This window comes from Chiloscyllium plagiosum, unplaced genomic scaffold, assembly GCF_037043375.1.
Source record: "Chiloscyllium plagiosum isolate Xiang-an unplaced genomic scaffold, Cpla_swu_hap1 HiC_scaffold_27, whole genome shotgun sequence".
Classification (NCBI taxonomy): Eukaryota; Metazoa; Chordata; class Chondrichthyes; order Orectolobiformes; family Hemiscylliidae; genus Chiloscyllium; species Chiloscyllium plagiosum.
Genome location: NW_028270165.1, coordinates 862671 through 868735, shown reverse-complemented (window position 1 = coordinate 868735; position 6065 = coordinate 862671).

Genomic DNA, 6065 nt, shown 5'->3' with positions numbered 1-6065 from the left:
CTCCAGCCCTTTGGAAAGCTGAAACATCGGGAAACTTCCAGACACAAACAAAGGGATTTTCAAAGATGAATAGAAATAGGTAAGGTAAATTACGAAAGAGGAGAAAGCGAGGGCTGCCGATGCTGGAGATCTGAGCTGAAAATGTGTTGGTGGAAAAGCGCAGCATCCAGGGAACAGGAGAATCGACGTTTCGGGCATGAGCCCTTCTTCAGGAATGAGGAAAGTGTGTCCAGCAGGATAAGATAAAAGGTCGGGAGGAGGGGCTTTGGAAATGTGATAGGTGGAAGGAGGTCAAGGTGAGGGTGATAGGCCGGGGTGGGGGTGGGGGCGGAGAGGTCAGGAAGAAGATTGCAGGTTAGGAAGGCGGTGCTGAGTTCGAGGGATTTGACTGAGACAAATCCCCCCAATTTTGGCAAATAGGGTTAAGGAGAATCCAAAGGGTTTTTACAAATACATTAAGGACAAAAGGGTCACTGGGGAGAGAATAGGGCACATCAAAGATGAGCAAGGCAGCCAATGTGTGGAACTACAGGAGATAGGGGAGGTATTAAACAAGTATTTTGCATCAATGTTTACTCTGGCGAAGGACATGAAAAATATAGAATGTAGGGAAATAGATTATAACATCTTTAAAAATGTCCATATTACAGAGGTGGTAGTCCTGGATGTCTTGAAACATGAAGGTGGATATATCTCCAGGACCTGGTCAGGTGTACCCGAGAACTCTGTGGGAGGCTACGGGAAGTGATTGTGGGGCCCCTTGCTGAAATATTTGTATCATTGATAGTCACAGGAGAGGTGCCAGAAAACTGGAGGTTGGTTAACATGGTACCACTAGTTAAGAAAGGTGATAAGGAAAAGCCAGGGAACCTGACATCGGTGGTGGGCAGGTTATTGGAGTGAAACCCGAGAGACAGGATTTACACATATTTGGAAAGGCAAGGACTGATTAGGGATAGTCGGCATAGCTTTATGCATGGGAAATCATGTCTCCCAAACTTGATTGAGTGCTTTGAAGAAGTAACAAAGAAGATTGATGAGGGCAGAGCAATGGACGTGATCTATATGGACTTCAGTAAGGTGTTTGACAAGGTTCCCCAAGGGAGACTGGTTAGCAAGGTTAGATCTTATGGAATGCAGAGAGAACTAACCATTTGGATACAGAACTGGCTCAAAAGGTAGAAGGTAGTGGTGGAGAGTTGTTTTTCAGTTGCCTTGTGGCACTCCACTGGCTTATGACCAGTGGAGTGCCACAAGGATCAGTGCAAGGTCCACTACTTTCTGTATTTTTTATGCAAATGACTTGGATGTGAACATAAATGTATAGTTAGTAGGTTTGCTGATGACACCAAAATTGGAGGTGTAGTGAACAACGAGGAAGGTTACCTCAGATTACAATGGGATCTTGATCAGATGTGCCAATGGGCTGAAGGGTGGCAGATGGAGTTTAATTTCGATGAATGCAAGGTGCTACATTTTGGAAAAACAAATCCGAGCAGCACATCTACACTTAATGGTAAGGTTCTAGGGAGTGTTGTTGAACAAAGAGACCTTGGAGTGCAGGTTCACAGTTCCTTGAAAGTGGAGTTGCAGATAGATAGGATAGTGAAGGTGGTGTTTGGTATACTTTCCTTTATTGGTCAGAGTATTGAGTATAGGATTTGAGAGGTCATGTTGTGGCTGTACAGGAGAATGTTTAGGACCCTTTTGGAATAAGTGTACAATTCCGGCATCCTTCCTCTTGGAAGGATGTTGTGAAACTTGAAAGGGTTCAGAAAAGATTTACAAGGATGTTGCCAGGGTTGGAGGATTTGAGCTATAGGGAGAGGTTGACTAGGCTGAGGCTGTTCTCCCTGGAGTGGAGGCAGCTGAGGGGTGACCTGAGAGGTTTATAAAATCATGAAAATCACGGATAGGGCGAACAGCCAAGGTCTTTTACCCCCCCCCCGAAATGGAGGAGTCCAAAACTAGAAGGTATAAGTTTAAGATGAGAGGGGGAAAGATTTAAAAGGGAACTAAGGGGCAACGTTTTCACGCAGAAGGTAGAGCGGGTGTGGAATGAGCAGCCAGAGGTAGTGGTGGAGGTGGGTACAATTACAATATTTAAAAGGTGTCCAGATGAATAGTTCGGATTTAGAGGAATATGGAGCAAATGCTGGAACTTGGGACTGGGCCAGATTGGAACATCTGGTCGGCATGGATGAGTTGAACTGAAGTGTCTGTTTCTGTGCGGTGTGACTATAAGTCTATAACGGCTATGACCGAAACGAGACCTTTTTACTGATAATCTTCCTGCTGGATTTTTTTCGTGCACCCAGTTTCAGTCGATTTCTAGTGGGGAAAATTGGCATATGTTCTGTATCGTGGAAATTCTGAAAACTAAAAATAAATAATTCTCCCTGTGAATGGTATAATCCACACCCCGTGATGTGAATGGTACAATACTCCCCGCCCCTTTTCCTCCTCCACACCCCTCCACCTTCGAATGATGCAATCGTCTCCCTCTGAATGGTATAATCCTTTACTCCCCCACAGCCATGAAGGGTACAATCCTCCAAAGTCTCAATGGTACGATCCTTTCTACACCACCCCGAATGAATGGTACAATCCTCCCCCTGAGCTGGGATTCCCCAATCCCTTTCTGTTTCACATTTCCGAAGCCTTTCCCATTTTGAGAACAGTCTCTGTTTCTGGTCTTCCCACCAAAGTGCATAACCTCAGACTTTACCACATTGTATTGCATCTGCCCCTTCTCTGACCATTCTCCTGGCCTGTCTAAGCATTCTCAGCATGGACCCCTTTGGAACTCCAAAGACCCCTTTATGCCAACTCTCTGCCTTCTGCCAGTCAGCCAATCCTCTATCCGTGCCAGTACTTGCTCCTACACCAGGGACTCTTATCTTATTTAGCAGCCTCCTGCACAGCCCCTTGTCAAAGGCCTTCTGGAAATCCAAATCGCTCACGTCCACTGGCTCTCCCTTTGTCTAACTTACTCATTACCTGCACAAAGAATCCTAATAGATTTGTCAGACATGACCTCCTGTTGTCAAAGCCATGCAGACTCGGTCCTGTTTTACCATGCACCTCCACATACTTCCCACTCTCACCCTCCATAAAACCTGTTAAGTTTACCCATTTTTACCATAAATACGTTGTTCTGCTCTTAATGAATTCAAGTTTAAAGATTTCATATTATGTATGTACACTACCTTTGCCCCTCATAATATTTTATCCTTCTAAAGAAGACCTTCAAAAGAGATTAGCACAAGGTATGAAACTGACTGTGACTGCATCAAGTAAAGGAGTTAGTAAGAATGAGAAAGGAGTGGCTAAATATCTAAACCTACCCATGCAACGATCAAGAAGGCACAACAACACTTTTTCTTCCTCAAGATGCTCAAGAAATTCGGCATGTCCATAATGACACTCACCAACATTTACAGATGCACAACAGAAAGCATTGAATCTGGGTGCATCATGTCCTGCTACGGCAACTGCTCTGCCCAGGACCGGAAGAAACTACAGAAGGTGGTGTGCACAGCACAGTCCATCACGGAAGCCAACCTCCCACTCATGTAATCCATCTGCACTTCTCGTTGTCGTGGAAAGGCTACCAACCTCAAAGACCCCTCCCACCCCGGGAATGATCTCCTGCACCATCTTCTGTCAGGCAGAAGATACAGAAGCTTGAACACATGTACCAACAGGTTCAAGAATAGCTTCTTCCCTGCCATTATTAGACTGCTGAATGGAGCTCTCCAATTTGAAATTTAATGTTGACCTTGCTTCTGCGCACCTCCTGTGCAGCTGTAACCCTGTACGCCTCACTCTGTCTAAGTGCAGTATGACCTGCATGTCCTTGTTTGCTCGGATCTGACTGTACTGCTGATAAAACAACATTTTTGACTCTACTTAGGTACATAGCACAGTACAGGCCCTTCGGCACTCGATGCAGTACCGGCCCTTTATCCTACTCTAAGATCAGACTGACCTACATACCATTTATTGTACTAACTTTCATGTGCTTATCCAAGAGTCGATTAAATGTCCCTAATGTATCTGACTCTACTACCACTGTTGACAGTGCATTTCACACAGCCACCACTATCCGAGTAGAGAACCTACTCTGACATCTCCCCGAAACCTTCCTCCAATTACCTTAAAATTATGCCGAGAGTGTGGTGCTGGAAAACCATAGCAGGTCAGGCAGCAGCCAAGGAGCAGGAGAATTGACGTTTTGGGCATAAGCCCTTCATCAGGACCGAGGCTTGTGGTCGGGGGTGCTGAGAGATAAATGGGAAGAGGGTGGGGTTGGGGGCAAGGTGGCTGAGAATGCCATAGGTAGATGAAGGTAGGTGTGTGTGTGTGTGTTTGTGAGAGGTGGGGGTTGGGGGGGTGGCAAGATGATAGTTCGGAGGGGGTTATGGTGCAGATAGATAGGAAAAAATGATGGACAGGTCAGAAGGGACAGCGCCAAGTTGGAGGCTTGGGACTGGGATAAAGTGGGGGAGGTGAGGAAACTGTTGAAATCCACATTTGTCCTGTGTGGTTGCAGGGTCGCAAGGCAGAGTATGAGGTGTTCCTCCTCCAGGCATCAGGTAGTAACGGTTTGGCAATGGATAGGTTGGAGAAGTGGGTGGAGCTGATAGATTGAAAAGTTGATGGACAGGTCAAGATGGCGTGCTGAGTTGAAGGCATGGGACTGGGATAAAGTGGGGGGGGGGGGTGGAAAATGATGTCTAGCATCTGCAGTCCTCATTCTCTCCTCAAAATTATAGACATTTATAAGGGGCATGGATAGGGTGAATACCCAAGGTCTTTCCCCAAAGTCCAGTACTAAAGGGGCATAGGTTGAAGGTGAGTGGGGAAAGGGACCTGAGGGGCAACATTTTCACACAGAGGGTGGTGCGTGTATGGAATGAACTGCCAGAAGTGGTAGAGGCTGGTACAATTACAACACTTAAAAGGCATCTGGATGGGGATACGAATAGGAAGGGTACAGATGAACATAGGCCAAATGCTGGCAAATGGGTCACCAGATTCATTTAAGGTATGGACTGAACGGTTTGTTTCAGGCTCTACAACTCTATAACTATGTCTACATAGTTGGAAACCAATTTCACAAAATGAGGAATAGGTCATTCACCCCTTACAGCCTGTCCTGAGCTGTGGCCTAACTGCACATATTCCAGTGCAAGTTTCAGAAAGATTTCAGCAGCTCTTTTAAAAAATTGAAATGCGTTTAGACTTCAATGATGTTTCTGAATATATCATTTTAGCTAATCTCAATTTTAAAGATAAGAGTCTCGAGTGAACACAGCCCACACCTCCCAGTGCAGCCAGTAACCTTTACAATGTTGATGAAACGATGCAGTACCTGTACTCCTTAAACATTTACAATTTCTAACGATACTGGCTACTCATTCACTGCTCCATCTGATACACGACATTAGAAACTTAGTGCAGGAGGCTGGAAGAAATGAGCAGCTTTAAAACTAAAAAACCATCTGGAGCTCAAAGCTTTCAATGAGAGTCTGAGTCCAGCAGTAAGTTCAGGTAATCTTTATTGTGACCCAGCTTTGTTACAGCTTCAGATCCCCCCCAGCAAAAAGATGTAGAGAAAGTAGCTGCTTTTTAAACAGCTCAAGGTCAAAGCGCACACACTCCCCCTCCCCACCTCACTTTCTTTACTATCGGTCAGCACAGAGTTGTCCCTTTGTAATTGGATCCTTGGTACAGCCTTAACCCGTGGGGCCGGGAACGGGGGCAGTGTGGAGTGAAACAGACTGCTGTGGGTCTGGAGTCACGTGTAGGCCAAACCGGGTAAAGGATGCAGCTGGGACGACTGAGTGAATCCTTTCCCACAATGGCAGTTTCCTTCCCGAAAAAGGGCGTGAGTGAATCAGACTGGGGTTTTCTCTCTCCCCGCCCCCCCAGAAAATGGTTTCATCGTTAGATTCTGACCATATTCCAATTCCGCTATCTGCCGCGGTGGTATTCAAACCCAACAGATCCCAGAACTGGGTTAATAGTCCAGTCGATAACTGCACTCGGCAGTCGCTTTG